General features: G+C 38.8%; 1 long non-coding RNA gene across 1 annotated transcript in view; it reads left to right on the top strand.

The window, feature by feature from the left end:
* The window catches only part of LOC122443479, a 50,358-nt gene that overhangs the window by 17,161 nt on the left and 11,564 nt on the right, over positions 1–21,633 (top strand). Inside the window, exon 3 of the long non-coding RNA XR_006270022.1 lies at positions 8,685–8,741. This is a non-coding gene — a long non-coding RNA (uncharacterized LOC122443479). The remainder of the gene's footprint in view (positions 1–8,684; positions 8,742–21,633) is intronic.

Genomic DNA, 21,633 nt, shown 5'->3' with positions numbered 1-21,633 from the left:
ATATGATATGGATTTTTTTACTTGTTTAAGTTTCATAAATATGCAGCCTAGGATCATAGGTTATAAATATAAAATTAATTCACTGAGATATTCACTTTATGATTCTAAAGTTATTAATTAGTTCATCACAAAATGTCATAGCAAAAAAGCAGTTTAATGATATAAATTGCTTTTATGAGCTACAGATCATTAAAATGTGCAGTTATAATGAAAAGAAAATTTTATACACAATATCAAGCTTAATATTAGAGCTCTATTCTAAAGTATTTGACTTATTCTGTAAAATATATATTATTCTGTTCTAAATTTTGAAATAATAATTATAATTTCAAAATATATATACACAAAATGAGAATCATCAAAAGTCATGAATGAAAGTAATTTACTGTTGTCAGTTTAGTGTTGGTAATAGTGATGACCATCTATGTTTACTTAATTCTCATGACAAACTCTTTGCTTGAATGGTAACATTTCCTCACTCACCCTTAAATATTGTGTCTTTCTCATTGAGAATTATGACCCTCTCAGAAATCTCTGTGAGGATTCTGGAGAAAATGTGGCTTTAGCCCAAAAGACTGTTATAATTCTGTAAATTCATTCATCTTAGCCAGAAATGACATCTCATGTTTATGTTAATTTAAGAAGAAAAGTAAGTTTACTTTGCTACTCTCCTCAAAGAATATTCAATAATATTCTGCATTGTAGCTTGGGTTCAGATGCAGCCTGCTCCTGGGGGCAGAGGAAAGAAGCAGTCCTTTTTAGCTATTTGGGGATTCCCTCTCACCAACCTTCTCATCATCCAGGCTGAAGAGTCATCCAACCCTTCTTAAAACTACCCTCCCCACTAGAGAGCTACAAAATAATTTTTCCCACAACCAGCAATTAGCATGTACATAGAGATGAATTTGGGGTCACTGGGGGCTGTTTTGTCTACATTTTCCCCAGCAGAGAAGCAGAAAAGCATTGGAGCCAGTTTGTTACCTCTCAGCTCAGTCATTCACAAATTATGGAAACTTGGACAAATTGCTAAACTTCTCTTTGCCTCATTTTCCTATGAACATAAAACAGGGATAATAAAAGTACTTATTTCATAAGCAAGGCGTGAAAAAGCCAACTGTTACCTTTTCAGAAATTTTGCAAGTCATTGTTAAAGACAGCCTGTATTAAAATTTTTTATATAATTTAATAAATAACATATTAAATCAATGGTAGCAAATACTCAAAACTTATTACTTTTTAATTATTTTACTAAGTTTTACATATATCTTTATTTCTGAGATTATTTACAGTTATTTAATCTATATGGTGCTAATAGCATATACGGGTGGGCTACTGTGAATTTCTGACCAAGTCCCATATTCAGTGATATCAGATTGGTAGCTTGAAATTGTCTATGGTGGAGTGTATGTCGCTCAGTGGAGTCCAACTCTTTGTGACCCCATGGACTATACAGTCCATGGAATTGTCCAGGCCAGGATACTGGAGTGGGTGGCTGCTCCCTTCTCCAGGGGATCTTCCCCATTCAGGGATCGAACTCAAGATTCCTGCATTGCAGGTAGATTCTTTACCAGCTGAGCTAGGGAAACCCCATGGAAATAGGCAAACACTACAACTCAGGCCTTTTTTTCTTGAGTGTTGGTTGTTAAACATTAATTAGTCCACCAATACATTACCAGTTCATATTGTTTTTAGGATTTGTTATCCTAAAGAATAAGTTCAATTTATAATATATATTAATGTAAGTGTGTTAAATATGTGTGTACCTATTTAAAACCAAAATAGCATGGTTGGCACTGTAAGTTCTCAAAATGTGTTAGCCATTAGTATTTCTGAGGTGTGTTTATTTCATTTTTCACATTTATATTCTTTTCTCCCTTTCTCCTTGAGTTCTATTTCTTTTTCTCCTTCCTCTTTCCCTCCCCTCACTCCCACACTCAAAGTAGGGTTTATGGGGAGATATGACAATAACTGGAAACCATTCTAGGCTCTTTTTCTTTCCCTTTCATCTCTATTGACTTGACTTTAAGCCCTGCCCCCACCAGATCACTGACTGGATACACCTGACTTAACACTGGTTCCCCAGAACCCCATATATTCGCAGTCTTCCTTCTGTTCATTCTCTCTCATGACCCATTTGGTTCTAGAAAGTCAAAGCTACAGCTACAAACTGCTGCTCTTCAACACTATTGCCCTTCTCAGACCACTCAAACGATCCACTACAAGGGTTTAGAACATTTTCTAGAGAATATTTTTGATTAAATGAGCTCAAGCAGCTGTAAACAGCAGTAGACTATTCTGTGAAGAAGTATGCAGATAATAATGTTCCTAAGATTTTAATTTGTCCCCAGTTTCTGGAAGCTTCATCTTTGCCCTTTGTCCTCTATTGTATATGCCTCGTCAAGAGCTTTCCTATGTAGCGATTTTGTCAAATGGGCTCTGGTTTTGAGATTCAGATAGTCATGCTGTTTGTCAATTTAATGACCTGCTTTGGTTCATTTTACAATTAGATATCCCTCTGCCTCATGGCCTAATTCTGTTTTTATTGATTTGCCTTTTAATGATGAACTTTGAGATTTAGTTTTACTATGTCTTGGTTGCATTCTATTTTAAAGTATAGGTTACCATTTTGCCCTAATTCAAACTACCAGTAACATCTGAATTTTGAGTTGCAGTTGAGCATGTAAAAATACTGATTTGCTACAACAATGAAATAGTTACTGCCTACAATTATACTTTTGGTAAACAGAGTCAGTTATAGAGTCCAAATTTTAGAGAACCATCCAAGGGATTACTTTTTCCTCCAAGAGATTTTTATGCCTGATTTTTGCCACAACCTCCAGTGATCTTCCTAGTGCTCCGCATGATCAAAATAATTTAAGGTTCTATAGCTGGCTCTTTTATCTATGCCACTGGGAATACTTTATCTAAATATGTACAGTTGTATCTTCAAATAATTGTAGATTAAAAATGAAACTCTAAAGTAAGACCTTTAATGACTAGTCCCTTAAAAGTTGTGTTTTTTCCCCCAAAAAAGTCAATTAAACACTTCATCTCAAGATTTTGCTGCCCATATCATCTTAAGTAGGCCATGGACTGGCATTAATCCACCATCTGGGGCAATTTAATAGTTGCTTTTTAGGTTAAAGGTGGCCTTTGGCAGGGTAAGTTAATTGTCTAACCCACCCCTGATATTGTCCCAGTTGCAGAGCAGATGGTGCAGTGAGCAGAGGGTAGCTATTGCAGACCCACCCCATGGTTTCATCGGCTTACAGGCCACAACACAACTCTCTGAAGCTTTCAGAATCAGAAACAAACGACAGCCTCTCTACTGGGGACTCAAGAACATTCTCTTCCAGCTCTGCCTCCCCAAACCAACAGAGATCTGAAATATAAACTATCTTTTTGTGTAATAAAAGATAATGGTATGACTTCTACAAGTGTTGAAAAAAGTTTTCTTTTGAGTTTAGGGAGAAAGCCTGGGTGAGAAGTCCCCTAAAGAACAGGTGTTGCAGTGTGTTTGAATAGTGGGCCATCTGCTAGGCTATAGGAACCTGCTGGGTGTAACTGGCTGCCCGACACATCAGGGTGTCATTGATTAATACATCACATAAAATATGTTAACACCATGCTTGTAGGGAATGGTACCCGGTGTGGTACGAAGCTGAAATTAAAATCGAAGATCTGTAACTTGTTTGTTCTGCTTGGTGTGGTCTAATGTGAGATTTAAGTATATTATATTTGGGAGTATGATAAGCTTTTCATTCACTTAGTAAAACTATAAAACCTGCTACTTCTTCTTTTATACCAATAAGATCCAATGGAATGAATCTTTCAAAATGTAAAATATCTTCTCTACAAAATATAATACAAACAATATTCTATTCAAAATCACATCTCCCATAGATCAGATTATCTCATTAGTAAAATATTCTCCCATCCTAATCCAGAATTTTTTAAGGGTATTACCAGAGCTTAATATTCTTTCATGAACGTAGTATATATCTAAAGTGTATTACTTCGTCTTGACTTCCTTTGAATGACATTTCTGTTTCATAGATGTTCTTGTTCATATTTTTGAAGGGAGTAGGTGTAAAACCATTTGCAGCCTTTATATAGCTTTTGAAGTATGTTGTGTGTTATCTGAGTGATCTGTCTGCTACTCTTATGTCTTTCAAACAGGCTGGAAAATTACTAGTAGCTCTCTCCATCTTGAAATACAGGTGACAGAAACTGAAGGAAACACCTTAAAACTATCAGGGAAAATCTTATAATTGGGTTATAATTTTTCTTTCTGTAGGGAAAATACCATTTAGACATAGGAAATAGGCTGGGAAATATAAATTGAGCTTAGGAGCAACTGGATCTGTAATACATTGACTGAAGGAAAGCTACACGGCTCAAAATAGCCTGAAGTTAAAACTCCCCTCCAGGTCCTCCCCACCATTCTACACAGAATAAAGAACTTTGTCCCCCAAAGAAAGGAATGGACATTAAGATTGATTACGTTCAGCTCCCAGCCAACCCCAGTCTCCGGTGATGCGATTTCATGGGGTCGCGAAGAGTCGGACACGACTGAGCGACTGAACTGAACTGAACTGAACTAATCAAAAATAATCATGAGGAAAAACAGACCCCCTCAAAATGATGCATCTCCACATATATATGTTTTCTATATATACCTACTCTCTTCTTGACTAAGTGCATCAGCTCACTAATCTGACCGCTGCTCCTTCTCGCCTTCATTAAAGGTGATCTGTTCCTGTAAAGTGCGGATCTTGATTTTTGGGGTTTTTTTTTTCCACGAACCTCGCCTTCTCTAACTCCCTTCCCTTACATTGACAGTTTTTGGTAATCCTCAGTGTGATTAGAAAGTTTATTCATGATAGAAGTCTTGTATGAAAATGGAGCAGTTTTCTGTTTTCCATTGTCGGATCTCTCCAGTGGTCATAGGAATCACGCAGGTAAATTGTAATAATGTGCTCATAGTCCTGGACACCAGAAGCGCCATTGGTTATATTGTTGGTTTGTGAACATCTATTGCAAGTTCCATCTCAAAATTCAAGTCATAGTCTGGGCTCTCCTTCTCCCCCTAGCAAAGGGCTTAGAAACCAGGATTGGACCCCTGGGGTTCTGGCAAATTGAGAAGAGTATTTTGTCCATCTATTTAAATGCTTTGTGGGCTCCAATGTGATTAGTATGGGCCTTAAGACACAGTTGGTCTGGGCCTTCAGGGAGCCGCAGCTGGGGTGTAGAAAGAGGAGGAAAAGGAGGTAACAGGTAGCATGGGCCAAGCAGCCACCATCCACGGCAAGAGTACATCCTGATACCACACAGGAGGGAAGGGCAGTTCTTTACAGTCAGGCCAGGTCTATAGAATGGATGTTGGCACATTAGCGACTCCCTGCATAAATTAAAACCCAAACTCCCAAACTCAAACTGCTCATCTTTATGAAGCGCAACAGTCTGCCAGTGCATCAGTGGGCTTCCTCTTGTAGCATCAGTCTATGATGACAATCAACGTTAAAGATAATTATCATTCCATAAGAAGTAAAATAACATTTTAAGGGTTTGTTAGCTACTCCTTTGTTAAGTAATGTGATTCTGCAGAACTTCTGGTTCACTCTGATGAAATGCAAGGATTATGAAAATTAGATAAACTAAAAATACTTCCAACAACAACAAAAAGATTAAGCTTAAGATGTTGCATGACTCTAACTGAACAGAAATCTGAGCTGTGTTCAAAGGAGGTATCTTTTACAAAAAGCAGGGGCAGATATAAAAATAGAAATTTGAGCAGTGGCTCACAGCCTATTTTATATCATTTGGATTCAGAACAAATGGTACCACAATATCTATCGGTAGAAAAGATCATACCCTGCTTGAAAGAAGAATGGGGAAAAGTGATTTATGAGGTGCTTTTGAAGAAAACATGGCTTCTGGAAAACAAATGAGAGACAATCAATGAAACAGCTGAAAATGGTGCCTATTAAAATGCAGGAACCAGACCAATTCAAATTGAAACATTAGCGTAAGGCGAATAGGTAAGATACCTTAAAGCCCTCGATACTCATTCGGGCTCTTTGTGTTCAAATGACCATAAATAATTAAGTCTCTACCCTTTTATTTTCCCAACATACATAAATTCCACCAATGACCTAAGCTTAAAGTTATATTGTCTTTGTATGTTTTCAATATGTTTAAGAAAAACAATAAAAAAACTTACTCACTCAAAGGAGGTCTCTGAGCCACCCGGAACTTTCAATTTGCAAACATGTAAATTGAGTCATGTAAATTGATTCAAGGACGTGGTAATTTTTCTTAATCTGGAATTTGGATTCTGAGATCAAGAAGATACCATCTCTTGGCACTCAGTTCTGGGGCGGCAGAGAGTTCTGTCTCTCATCTTGCATCAGCAGTTTAATAGGAAATGCAGAGCCTATCCCTGTTTTTTGAGTAGAGCCCTAGAGACACCTTTCCTAGACAGAGTGGACATGTAATCCTTCATCATCACTTCACTCATCTTCTCTTGTCTCAGCCTTCTCCTCTGCTACCACCAGCCCATGTGGCCACTGGTATAGCATATGTTAACTTGATAAAAAAAAAAAACAGCAAAGAATAGGAAGGAACTAGCTCCAGCAGAGAATGGAACAAAACTGCTTTTGCCATAGGATCTGCCCCTACTTTTGAGCTGCCTTTGGCGAAACTCCTTCTGAGGGAGACTGGCTGGGTCAAGGCAGCAGTGACCCTGGGCCTCCCAGCCCTCTGTCTTGTGTGCTGGATGCATGGAGGTTTTCATCCCAGGAGAGATGCACATTTTCCCTCCATGGCTATAAGAAGTCTTCACTTTTCCATATTTCCACTGAGAGGGGATTGCTGAGGTCAAATGCCTTTGAAAGTAGGGAATACATACAGGTAACTATAAGCTGACCACCCAGAAGCTTGGCATGCCCGTGAAGCCAGCCTTTCTGGTATTTTTTTTTAAAGGAGTACTGTATGCAGAATTGTTTAGCCAAGAAAAATAAGTACTATTTCTTTCTCATTATGGAAAAAAGCACCAGACTTCAAATGTGATAAATGCATGGACTTATTTTTCTTAAACGACATATTTTTCTTAAATGACGAAGGAAATTTATCCAGAGTAAACTTAGTTTTCATTGATACTTCTTTCTGTTTGGAATTTTCATAGAGAAGTGAAATTTATTTTATATTTTATAAATGCATTTCATTAAAATTTTCAGACATCATTTTTCACTATTTTTCTTAAATGACAAAGGAAATTTATCCAGATTAAACTTAGTTTTCATTGATACTTCTTTCTGTTTGGAATTTTCATAGAGAAGTGAAATTTATTTTGTATTTTATAAATGTATTTCATTAAAATTTTCAGAAGTTTCTAATACAAATGGCACCATTTTCTATAAATACAGCAAATGTAATAAAATGATATCTCTATACTTAAGTATTACAAAATACCAATACTGACAGACAGCAGTTTAATTAATCAAAAGAAATATAAGTATGGTAATCATCCTTTAGTGAGATACCATTTAAGATACTGTATCTTTAGTAAAATATAGTATTTACATATTGTTTTAATCCAAGTACACAGGGGACTCAAAGGTTGAATTTTCAAGAACAAAAATAGAGGTAACAAAAAAGTGATAACACAAAATGAAGATTAAGTAAGATTTTACATGTCAAAATTGAGTACAGTTATTTAGGAATTCTGCTTCTCAGGGGGCTTAGCGGTAAAGAATCCACCTGCCAATGCAGGTTCGATCCATGAGTCGGGAAGATCCCCTGGAGAAGGAAATGGTAACCCACTTCAGTATTCTTGCCTGGGAAATCCTCTGTCCCATGGACAGAGGAGCCTGGTGGGCTACATACAGTCCATAGGGTTGCAAAGAGTGACAACTGAGCAAACACACACACATATTTAGGAATTCCAGTCTCCCTGGTCACAAAAGCCAAAAATCAAACTTTTTACTATACTAATGTTTGAAACTATAATTTTTTTTCTTGAAATGTAAGGAGAGAAATCTCACATAAATTGTTTTGTAGAGCCTCAAACCAACAGTTAGCTGGTGACAACTATCAATAATATTGATATACCTTAACATTCAATGTCTTTTTGGGAGAGAAGAAAAATTGTATAATAGCTTATGGTACCATTTAATGCCACAAAATTAGAATACTTTATTAAAGTTATGTGCATAAAAGAGCTCTAACTTAGTTAATGGGAAGAAAGGATCCCACATTTTATGTTCAGTAGATTATGCTGCATACTTTTTAAAGTTGAGTTCCATAAGTTATAATCAATGAAAATACTAAGTGCATTTGTGTTCACAGAACCTGTGGAAGTCTATCAGCCACTTGAAATTTAGTGTTGAAAGACTTTATTAAGCTCACCCACAGTTCACCTCACCAGGAGTAATTAATAAGTTCTACATTCACCCACTTGCCATTTTTGCTGGGTCTTTCTTTTAATAAATTTTGGAATTTATTGTTTAGAGCAATGTTCCCTCTGGAAATAATACATGATAGATAGGCAGAAGTGATTAGCTCCAGGCGAGTATGGGATTATGGATAGGAAACCTTGGAGATGTAAAACCTTTCATGGGGACTAAGTTCCAGGAAGCACAGCCACCTCCACCATCTTTATTTCCTTCTGTCTCTTCCCTCAGGTTCTGCTTTGCTCCCATCAAGAAAGTCCTGCTTTGCCTCCTGCATCATACAAACGGGTAAGAAAAGTCCGAATTTCAAGTTCAATCAAAAAACTATCAAATGGTTGTGAATGTGGGTCCCACATGCTGTCCTACAGCCATGTTTTACAAAAGTAATTCTTGAAAGAAGCTAAATAGTGATTCAATAATTACTGGAAAAATTCAAGCTAGACATGGAAAGAATTTCATGGAGGCAAGATTAATTATACACTGGAACTGGATGTTGAACAAGGTCATGAGATAGCTACCTAATAAAAAGATCTTTTCTTAATATGACTTTTATTTAAAATATTGCAGTCTGCTTTATGACACAGTAGCAATTTGACTAAGGCAGAATGTTGGATAATGGATTATCAGTTCAAAATGTTTTCTACAGTACCTATGATTATGTAAGAAATATCTCTGATTTGTCTTTTTCAAAAAGCCAGTAAAACATGCCTGTGTTCATAAGAAACTTTGTAAGCATAAAGCATTTGGACCCCAAAATACCTATATTTTTTAGCCCATTGACTGCTGGAATATCCAGAACAATGGATTTCTTGGGTGAAACAATGGATGTTTCCAAGTGTAATAGATTCAAGAAGAGGGGAGGAATCCCCCCTTTCCTACAGGCAAGAACATCTTGCATTCCTCAGAATTAAATATATACCAATCTACTTTCTATCCATCTAGTCCATCCATTTGCTAAAGGATTATTTCCTAATACACCATAAAGTATGAAGTGAATATATGAATAATGAAGATAACTAATAATTATATCTCATAATGTCTACATTTGAAATTATAAAAGTCACAGGTTTAAAATTCCCTGAGATAAATATTTTTTTCTTTCTACTCTGTGTTCTAACATAGAGAAAGTTAGCATTTTGGAGTCAAGCTGCTACTTGAATCATGACTGGTGGCATTTTTGAAAAGGAAATGCCAAACCATTTTAAGATTTCGACAACAGAAGAATTGAGAGAGAATCAGAACTAAAACTGGGGCAGAAAGAAATCCCTGCCACTTAGAGATTGACGCTTTCATTCATCTTCTAATTCAGTCAAAAATGCATTCAATTATGCACTGCCTTAGTCACCCCCGTTACCACTGCTCCAGGATTGATCCCTGAGTCCCTCCTACTCTTTTCTGCACAGAGCCATCCATATATTACTAATTTTATTCCTGATAGCTTTCCAATTAATTATATTCTGCGCCATAAAAAGAATATAAGGTGAGCACTGTTCCCAAGGGGTGACCTGCTTCTAGTCTGTTACCTTCTGGTAAGGAAATAGTGAGATGAGAGGGTTGGATGGCGTCTCCGACTCAATGGACATGAGTTTGAGCAAACTCTGGGAGATAGTGGAGCACAGGGAATCCTGACATGCTGCAGTCCATGGACTCAGCACAACTTAACAACTGAACAACAAAGAGTCAGGCACAACCTAATGACTGAACAACAATAATGAAAGCAGCCATCTAAATGCATCTTGATCTTCTCCATGTTAACAAGCTTTACACTTGGAGAACCATATCAAGTTTGTTCCAGAATAGAGTCTGATGTTTAAAAGTGCCCTACCACAACATGTTATATTCTAGTATAATCAGCTTTGGCAGCTTCTAGTTCATTCCTTCCTCAAGCTGAGCCATTCGGTATGTTTTCAGATTCGATTTATTCACCATCTTATTTAATCAAGACTTTCAAGTGTATCCTGTAATTCAACAGGAGACTTATAAACTAGTGTTTCTCAAAGTATCTATGGTGAATGATGATTTTTTAAAAATTTCCCCACTGTCACAGACCAACTTTTTGATGAAGTACAATGAAAATGAATTACTAGAAAATGATACTGGATATCAGCAAAATTAAGTTGCTATTAAAAAAAAATCTAAGGCTTGGCTCAATTTCTGTACTTACCTTGTCACAAATCAATCTCAGTACATAGCCCATGCCTTCCTTGCACAGCACTGTTCTCAAATATTCTTGTTACTTTACCTCAGAGTTTTGCCCTGTGTGTGCATCATAGTCCTTCTAAGAACAGAGAGATGGGAATGCACCACCTGGGCACACGCAATAGGAAGTTGTGCTTTCTGTAGATATTTTTTTAACAATCATAAAACTGAATAAAAATCAGTCTACTTTTTGTTATCATCATTCACCATTCATTGACAATTCTAAACAATGTCAAAAAATCTTCTCCCTGAAAAAAATACTCCTCTCCCCTCAAGATATCTTTTCCACACACACAGATCCTACCATTTGCACTGCAGTCAGTTTCGTTGCTGTGCCCTATATGGTTTCTAGTGTCTCCACACTGTATGATCAAATAGGACACACTTTTAAGAGTCTGACCAATTCATAAAATAATCATGATGAGATGCGTATCAGATAGAGAAGCTAGTCAATTTAATGTCCCAGAGGTTGACAGTGGGGACATTGGTTCAGATAATGAGATAGTATTGCCTTGTTGTTTGTTCATTATTTTTTTTTCTTTGTGTAAATCCCTGTCTAGAATCACCCATAAGAGGGACAAGGCCAGAGGACAGGATGGTTAGCAGGGGAGAACTGGAGAATTCCAGTACCCTCAACAACTAAGTTTCTAAAATTTGGCCCAAAAAAGTGATAAAGATATCAAGATAAAATGGAAAAATATAAATGTATCGTTGTTGTATGCCAGTGTATAAGACATATCAATTCTCTTTATTGCAACAGACACTATACAGAACTCCCTGAATGCATGTCAAAATATTCACATTAACAAATTACCAGGTAATCACAAAGGCCATATGCAGTAGATGAGAATTGCCTTGAGTAACAGCTTTTTCATTTCTGTCTACCACTTAACAACATAATAATTGTACTCTTAATTTTATTATTCCATGTAATCCTGGAAATGCTTCAGTTTCAAAAGACAAAGACAGAGGGAAACTTTCTCAGATGAAGTATTTCTTGTAATAATTGTGTTGTCACCATAAATGATGAAATCATGCCTATATCTCCTTGGCCTTAAGAGCTGGAAATGAAAATTGAACTGCAATTATTGCTGCTGGGTCAGTCATGGAATAAAAGCAAGAGCAAATTTTGAAGTGAGTTAAGACTAGGTCACCAAATAAAATACAGGCTGTCCAGTTACATTTGCATTTCAGATAAGCGGTGGATACTTTCAGCACAAGTATGTCCCAGATATTAAATGGGATATATACTTATACCAAAAACTTATTTGCTCTTTATCTGATATTTAAATTTAACAGCATGTTCTGTATGTCTATCTGCTATATCTAGCAACCCAAGATGAGAAGAGAAGCCCCAAAATTCGAATCTATTTGTTTTTCTAAAGCCATGGAACAATCTCAACAGCTTTACTCAATAAAGAGAATATAACACAGATAAAACAACTGGCACTAAGCTGGGAGTTTTCCCAGATGTTTACCAGGATTGAAATTAACTGCAAAAATTAAAGAAACAGACTAGGGGATTATCCCAACCCTCAGAGAGGTAGAAAGATTGAAAGAGGGAGGAACTAAGGCAGAGGGAAATACAAGAAAGAGAAAAGAGAAGAAGAAAGGAAGAGAACAGAAGAGGAGAGAAAGACACTACTAGAAGAAGGAAGATGGAGCCACAGAGGAAAGGACAGCACCATTTATATGGAGCGCTGGCTGGACAGCACCTTTTATTGGCTACTTCTCCTTCTTTGTTGCATTTCTTTACTCTTTAATCAGTGCTCTGTCTTTTCACCTCCCAAATCAACTATCTGCATTTGATTCATCATTTGCTATTAGGGAACCCAAACTAAGGCAGTCAGATTTCTAGAAGTCTGTTGTATCTCCAAATTTCTGATCAATACAATAGATTATTAGAGTGCATTTGGTTAATAAATAGCATTTTATTATACTTTGATAATATACTATTGTTTATAACAACAGTAGTTGCTATTTGCATCACAAAGTTTTCAAATAATGTATATATTAATATGTGTATATATTGCCAATTCAATATTCTTTCTTTCATTCATATTTTCTCTTTTAGATGAATTTGTGAATTAGTAAAATAATCTGGAAAAATGGTACAGATGAACCTACCTCTAGGGCAAAGACACAGATGTGGAGAATAGACATGTGGACACAGGGGGTGAAGGGAAGGGTGGGACAAATTGTGAGATTAGGATTGACATATATACACTTGGAGAATCCTGTGGACAGAGGAGCCTGGCGGGCTATAGTTCATAGGGTCGCAGAGTCAGACACAACTGAAGTGACTTAGTATGCATGCATTATATACACTACCATGTGTAAAATAGATAGCTGGTGGGAAATATGGGAAGTTCAACTTGGTGCTCTCTGATGACCTAAATAGGTGGGATTGGAGGGTGAGGGGGAGGAGAGAGGGGATATGTGTATACATATAGCTGATCACTTCATTGTGTGGCAGAAAAACACACAGCGTTGTAAAGTGATTATCTTCCAATTTAAAAAAAAAAAGTGAAACTTTACTATTACTAGATAGTGATCACTAGGCCTTTAAAATAAAACAAGAAGAAAAACATAAGTGCTTAAAAAAAAATGGTGAGGTGAGGCAGACATAGAAGAGAATGAAGTCCATCTAAACACGCTGGCATCATTTAAGTTGCTCATTACTTCCTATAGCAGCTAAATGGACTAGGAGACCTACTAAATCAATGTCTGAAAACTCTAGATTTAAACAGTTCAGAGGTTTCTTTGAACTCTAAACATTTCTTCTTAAGAAGCCTCATGAAAATCATCTCAGTGTTTCAGGCACTCTACTTCTCAGGCAAGAAAGGATTTAAGAAATTTAGAAGGAAAGAGACACTTTATTCAAGCCCCCATGGGTTAGACAGTTGATATATTTTGGGATACCCTATTCCTGAATCACCCTTCCTATGTTGGGAAATTCTTCATCCTTTGAGTCCTGTCCTTTTCATGACAGAAGCTAGAAACTCTTTCCCACCTCCCATGTAACCAGGCACCAGCATGTGATAGAGGCCATGCCAACCAGACCCATTCTTGCAACACCTCAGTTCAGAAACTGGTGACCACCTAAGCTAGTGCTACATAGATTCATTCCAGGGAAAGTAAATTGCAAAGACATGGACTTCCAGTGGCAAGTCCTGAACCATGAGGTTCAGCTGCAAGCTACAGCTTGTTGTCCAGGGTCTGTGGTCTTGCCTCCACCTGGTGACTCCACAGGACCATCCTGTGTTAGGATTGCATGTTGCTGCTGAGACCACAACTTGGCCACCTGATGCCAAGGTGGCAATGCTTTGGCCACTTGATGCAAAGAGCTGACTTATTGGAAAAGACCCCAATGCTGGGAAAGATTGAGGGCAAGAGGAGAAGGGGGCGACAGAGGATGAGACGGTTGGATGGCATCATTGACTCAATGGACATGAGTTTGAGCAAACTCAGGGAGATAGCGAAGGACAGGGAAGCCTGGCGTGCTGCAGTCCATGGGCTTGCAAAGTTAGACATGGCTGAATGGCTGAACAACAACACCCTGAAACCACAGGGGCTTTCCAGGAGGCACAGTGGGAAAAGCTTGCCTGCCAGTGCGGGAGCTGGGGGAGACACAGGTGCAAGCCCTGGGGTGGGCAGAACCCTGGAGTAGGGAATGGTAACCCGCTCTAGTACTCCTGCCCAGGAGACACCATGGACAGAGGAGCCTGGGGGGCTACAGTCCACGGGTCGCAGAGTGGGACACGACTGGCAACTGAGCACACACACACACACACACACACACACCCGAGAGTGCACACCTCAGATGGGTCTTGAACCCGTGGGCTGAGACTCACTGCCTTTTAATTGAGATCACACATCTGGTCTTAGGACTTAATGAAAATCAGCTTTTTCATGTCTCAGCATAGAAGGAATTCAGTGAGAGGCGAAGTGATAGGTTAGAAGTAGATTTATTGAGAGAGATACAAATATAGGTCACGCAGTCCATATCAGAGAGCAAGAGCAGCCCTGAAATAAGGGGTGGTTAGTTTTTATGGGGAGAAGGCAATGGCACCCCACTCCAGTGTTCTTGCCTGGAGAATCCCAGGGATGGTAGAGCCTGGTGGGCTGCCGTCTGTGGGGTCGCACAGAGTCGGACACAACTGAAGCGACTTAGCAGCAGCAGCAGTTTTTATGGGCTGAGTAATTTCATAGGCTAGTGAGTGGGAGGATTATTCCAACTATTTCAGGGAAAGGGGAAGAGATTTCCAGGAATCTGAGGAAAATGTCCACTTTTTAGCCTCTTATGGTCGGCCTCAGAACTGTCATGGTGCCTGTGAATATGTCATTCAGTGTATGCTAATGTGTCACATTATCTCTTGAGAAACCTGTATGCAGGTCAGGAAGCAACAGTTAGAACTGGACACGGAACAACAGACTGGTTCCAAATTGGAAAAGGAATATGTCAAGGCTGTATATTGTCACCCTGCTGATTTAACTTATATGCAGAATACATCATGAGAAATGCTGGGCTGGAAGAAGCACAAGCTGGAATCAAGATTGCCGGGAGAAATATCAATAACATCAGATATGCAGATGACAGCACCCTTATGGCAGAAAGTGAAGAGGAACTAAAAAGCCTCTTGGTGAAAGTGAAAGAGGAGAATGAAAAAGTTGGGTTAAAGCTCAACATTCAGAAAACTAAGATCATGGCATCCGGTCCCATCACTTCATGGGAAATAGATGGGGAAACAGTGGAAACAGTGTCAGACTTTATTTTTTGGGGCTCCAAATCGCTGCAGATGGTGACTGCAGCCATGAAATTAAAAGATGCTTACTCCTTGGAAGGAAAGTTATAACCAACCTAAACAGCATATTAAAAAGCAGAGACATTACTTTGCCAACAAAGGTTCGTGTAGTCAAGGCCATGGTTTTTCCAGTGGTCATGTATGGATGTGAGAGTTGGACTATAAAGAAAGCTGAGTGCCAAAGAATTGATGCTTTTGAACTGTGGTGTTGGAGAAGACTCTGGAGAGTCCCTTGGACTACAAGGAGATCCAACCAGTCCATCCTAAAGGAGATCAGTCCTGGGTGTTCATTGGAAGGACTGATGCTAAAGCTGAAACTCCAATACTTTGGCCACCTCATGTGAAGAGTTGACTCATTGGAAAAGACCCTAATGCTGAGAGGGATTGGGGGCATGAGGAGATGGGGACGACAGAGGATGAGATGGCTGGATGGCATCACTGACTCAATGGACATGAGTTTGAGTAAACTCTGGGAGTTGGTGATGGACAGGGAGGCCTGGCATGCTGCGATTCATGGGGTCTCAAAGAGTCGGACACGACTGAGCGACTGAACTGAACTGAATGTATCACAATGAGCATATAACAAGGCTCAAAGTCTACAGGAAGTTTATGTGGTATCCTCAACAGCTATGTCATTCTTTTAAAGGTTGTGTCCTGCCCACTTCCCTCCTGTTTCATTCTTAGCTATGTAACTCAAAGCTGATTATCTGGTCCTTTGGAAGGGGCTTTGTGCTACCAAAGTCACTTGATACATTTGTTTTCTGCTTAAACAGAGTTTGCAACTGTGGCTTGCAACTAAAAACTAGCTGACATACCCTTTAAAATATGCAAAGCTACAGTGTAGGAAATTTAAAGATGAATGGAATCTTTTCCTCAAGGAGTTTATGTAGTACAGTGGAAAGAAAAAAAAAAAGTAAATGACAACAATGTACAGCAGACTCTGAGAAGGCAGATGAGTATTTTAGGTAAGAGCATACCCTTTGGAGCCATACTGCCCAGAGTTCAAATCATGGCCCCACCATTGTTAACTTTGTTTCATTGGACAAATTACTTAACTTCTCTGTGCCTCAGATTTTTTATCTGTAAAATGGAGATAATGACTATCATATAAGGTTTTATTGTGGAGAGTCCTGATTGTTTTCCTACATCCCTTCTCTCCTTTTTGGGCACATGGTCAATCAACTAAAGATTTTCAACCTCCCTTAGAAATAACTCAATGCAGTTATGTCACTAAGTGTTAACCATTGGAATGAGAGCAGAAGCAATGTGCACTACCCTGGCTTCACTGGGTTAGAAAGAAATTCCTTAATATGGACTTATACTCTTTATTCCCTTTCATCTTGTTTGAAGATGGTGATTACAGGTGATGAATGGTGATGGTGAAATTTAAGGTTGAGGATGGGCCATCCTGCTCCCCTGGGTTCATGGGTGACTCTGCAGAGCAGAACAACCATTCTACTATCATTGCAGTGTTGTAAGAGAAATCAGTGTCTGTATTAGTCAAGGTTCTCTAGAGAAACAGAGCCAGTAGGACATGTAGATAGACAGACAGAAAGATACATACATACATACATAGAGATAGAGATGTGTTAAAGGAAATTTCCTGTGGGGACTGGCTCACACAATTATGGAGACGGACAAATGCTATTGTTACTGAACCAAGCTTGGGTCCACTTACCTGCCATACAGCAAAGCCAGCCTACTGACACCAGGATGTGGTGAAGGAAAGGCAGCATTTATCACAGGTGCCAAGCAAGGAGAATGGGAAGCTTATGCTCCAAAGATGCAAAATCCCCTGCTACTTTCAGGGCAAGACTTTTAAAGGCAACATTAGGAGTGAGGGTTGCAGCATGCATGATAAACTTACAGACTTTCTTCTAGTTGGTTGGTGGTGAGGTAACTGAGGTATGTTTTAGGAATCTTAATCATCATCCTGATGGTCCCAAGCAGTCTGAAGTCTACATGCTCGTGGTCAGTATGTACTCACTATCAACCACCTGGGTAGAGGTCTTAATTTCTGCAGAACAACTCAAAGATGTGTTTCAGGTTGTTATAGATATCCCTTCTGTGATTCTGCTTTATGGCTGAAATTGTTTAAACTATCGTTGCTTTTCTTGTTTGATTGTTCTTATTTTTGCTTGCATTCCCTCACTTCCCTAATTAGTAAGTACTTGTGTCTGTTCTTTGGAACTCAGGGAAGACCTAGGAGATTAAAGCCTTTTTATCTTTCTTTTTTTCCCCCCTTATTGCCTTTTTAACAATTTGTTGCCTATTAGATATTTAGCAAGACTCTGAGGAGGAAGGCTGTAGTATCATGTGAATGGCTTTCAGACTTTTCTCCATAAAGATGGATAGTTCAAGGTGATCCTACATGACAATGATGCCCCCAAAGAATTAAGACTATAGGTATGCATAGTATAAAAGATTTGGCACTGAAGGACCAGAGAAGGCATACAGAAAATGCACTAGCGTGTAATCGTTTTCTGTACTAATATCATTATTTATAGGTGAATTAGCTTTTCATTTCTTTACAAAATTCCATCATTAATTATTAGTAAGTTCCAAAAGTAAAGTCTTTTTCTATTAGCAAGAAATGGGGGACATAGCAGGGCTTTTGTGCCCGGGAGGGTCCTGCAGAATGCTCGGTTTCACTGTTTGCAAAGCAGAAAAACAGTTTGCAGTAATTCTGTCCAAATCTGAAGGCCTTAGAATAGGGACTGGAAGATGAGAGGTGATGAGGGGACACACTGGAGTAAGTACAAGAGCTGAGAATTATGGGCTTCTGTGTGGGAGGGCAGAAGACAAACATTCCAGCTCAAGAAGGGAAGGACAGAATTTGCCCTCAAAGAATTAGATGATGCCCACCCCTATTGGGGAGGGCAGATGTTCTTTATTCAGTCTATTGATTCAAATGTTAACCTCTTCCAGAAACACTCTCATAGACACACCTAGAAATAATGTTTCTGAGCATCCCTTAGCCCAATCAACACATAAAATTAACCATCATAGTGTCTTTATTTGTTAAGCTTCTGCATCATTGGGGCTCTTTATTACAGCAGCTCTGGCTTTTACTCTAAATACTATAGTAATCACAAGGATTAGGTATACATGTTTTTAACCTGAGCTTAGAACAGTTCCTGGCTTAAAGGTACTATTTAAGCACTGTATACATTTTGCTAGTATTTAGACTCATTTTTTTTTTCATGTGAAGACATTGAAGCCTAGATAGATGAAGCAGTTGACCCAAGGCTACACTCAAGGTGTCAGAATTAGGATTTAACCCAATCTGTCTACAATAGAGTGACATGTAAATTTCAAATTTTAAATGTATTTTTATTTAGACAAGTTTCACACTTACATAAAAATAACAAGGTCCTAACTGATATTGTCATCCCTGAGAATTTATATTTATTAGGTTCCCTTGAAGGTCAGGAGGGGGGCTTTGTATCCCAGGCTTCCCTTATCCTCTTATTAACAGTGAAATGAGTCCATCAGGGGAGTAGGAAGTTTGTGACACTGTCTCTAGAGTTGGGGTCCAGGGAGGTAATCACGAGAGAAGGAATCTAAGTCTCACTGAACAGGCTCTCCATGGGGTCCAGCCGGGAAGGAAGAAAGTGAGGACAGAAGGACCAAGGAGCTCTGAGACCGGGTACCAGTTCTCTGTCCCTCCAGGGATATAAACAACAGACAAGGCACAGGGAAGACTGAGAAAGACAGAAGGATGAGAAATAGCAGTCACAACAGGGTATTTCGGACCGAGCGTAAAGACCATTTAAGCCTTTGCCTTGATAGTGTGTACATATTTATTTTTTCCCTCCATTTCCCCTATCATCTATTTGAGGGAGGTAGTTCTTACATGTTAACAGCTCATATCATTTCACGATGTTCTGCTTGCAAAGGATTTAGTCATTTAATGTTTCATTTGCTCAGTCTGACGACTGAATACCTATACAGGTTGCTTCTCCAGGCTTGATTGCATATGGTGACTTTTGATTGACAGCCCTTCTGCTCCACAGTAGTAGAGACCTCCAGGATTGCAGGGGAAAGAAAGGAAAACTAGGGTTTACTGAGCCCCCACTGTGTGCTTGACATTTTAAGCATATAATTTTCTTTCCATTTACTAACTCATGACATTTTATTATCCTAGTTTTCAGAGATGAGCAACCCAGTTTAAAGAGGTTACATAACTTCTCCAGGATATAACAAATATAGCAAGTGGAGGAACTGCATTCAAGCTCAACCCCCTCTGACTCTGAAGTCTGTGCCCTCCACTCTACTCTGCACACACCCATGAGTCTGCTGCCATTCAGACTGAACTGGATTTTCTCTATGAAATGGGGATGATAAAGCTACTTACCTCATACAACTGGATGAAATGAGATGATATATGCACTTAGCCTGGTGCCTGGCCCATTGTAGCTGTTGAATGTGCTTAGAAACACATACATATTTTCTGTATGTGACCATGAGTTGCTAGTTATGACATTTCATTTTGCATCAAGATTTATGAAGTGGACTGATTTGTCAGCTTAGTCAGCCTACCTAAGCTGTGAGTGGACCATTGGGCTAATTGCTCCATTTAGTGGTAAATGAAGAATTATCATATGAAGACAAAAAAAAGTGGCAGCTGACTTTTCTTGGTTGCTGCAGAAGGTAAACAAAAGCAAATGGGTGGAAATTACAAAAAGGCAGAGTGCAACAACATTTAGAGAGAGAAGTCCCTTTGTCAGATATCTCCAAAAGAAGTAAAGATCACTAAATGTGTCCAAGCTGACTGGAGGACCACCTGACGAAGGTCGCATGTTACAGCATCTTCTTCTGGGCAAGACACCAGACTACAATGTCTCACCCTGTCTCTTGGCCATGTTTCTATGGCTTTCATGTAGGTTGCAGAGAACAGTTCTATTTCTTTCCTGGGTAATCTCAGGACATCTCAACCTTGAAATTTATATGAATTATGCTTGTTTGAAGACTGTTTTCTTCTTCAAAAGCCAGTTTTCCCATTTGTCTTTCCCTGTACCTTTTGAGGGAAGAACCATGTTGGGCATCTGTTCCCAGTTTTCTGTCCTGGCCTCCAGCTATGAAGAACACCCCCGTTCCCATGGGGGCGGGAGGTTCGGCTCTCCTTTTAGAAATTCCCTTCTGTGCTGCGCTAATCACACCCTCGGAACATTTTACATCTTATTTTTAGGAGCAAAGTATAAAGAATCCTAGCACCAACAGCAGTTTCTGTGGCAACCTGCATCACCCCCCGCCCTTGCTTGTCCAGCTGTGCAAGAATTAAATCCTAAAAGAGGCCATTTTACATCATGTAAAGGAGATCCAAAGTGAAGGTGCTTTTTAAATGAAGGTTTTCTTCTAAGTTAAGTGGGAACCAGTCAGGAATTAGGTTGGGAGGTGGGTGGGTGAATAAAAGAAACAGAACCTTTAGTTAGACCTAGAACACTTATAAAGTCCCAGGTGTTCACAGGCATGCCCTAGTTGCCCTGATTTTTTTCCCTCAGGGCATCATTTTAGATACAGAAATAGCATTTAGACCAATGAAAACTAGGTTTGAATATTTATATCCAGGGTATTTGTTGATAAGTCCTCCTTCCCCCTCCTCCTCCCCTTATGGGGTCTAGCCTGCATAACCTTCCAGGTTAGACAAGATTATAAAATGACATATTTTTCATGTTTGTCTTGAATAACTATCCAAGCTTCTAGGAGATTTTCACCAAACTCTGTCTTCCTGACACAGTCAAAACAGATAGAGACACCTGGCCAGGCCAGTGGGTAGGCCTATAAAAGCTATGCCCTCACAATGATCTTCAGTGGACTCTGAAAGACCACCCAACCAAAATAATCTACCCCAAGGCTATTTCCTGTCCCAGATTATCATAATAACCCCTGCTTTGTGTTGTCATTTGATTCCATCTGATTCTGGGAAAAAAAATACTTCTGGGAGGATTAAGATGTTCTAATCAAAGTTATATTTTATATTCTGTTTGCTTCTAGGAAAACATTATGTGTTCCATAATTTTAAAAAAGACATTTATTCTAAGACCATTAATATAGAGGCCACAGAAAAGAAAAAATAAACATGCCCCAAACATAGACTATGCTTAAACATTGATTGAACTACAAGTTTCTCGAAGTCAAATGAGTTTTTAAATTACGATTCATTATATAGTTAT

The sequence above is a fragment of the Cervus canadensis genome, chromosome 6 (assembly GCF_019320065.1).
Source record: "Cervus canadensis isolate Bull #8, Minnesota chromosome 6, ASM1932006v1, whole genome shotgun sequence".
In the NCBI taxonomy this organism is placed as follows: domain Eukaryota; kingdom Metazoa; phylum Chordata; class Mammalia; order Artiodactyla; family Cervidae; genus Cervus; species Cervus canadensis.
The sequence above is the reverse complement of the archived record's forward strand: the minus strand, read 5'-3'. Positions and strand labels throughout refer to the sequence as shown.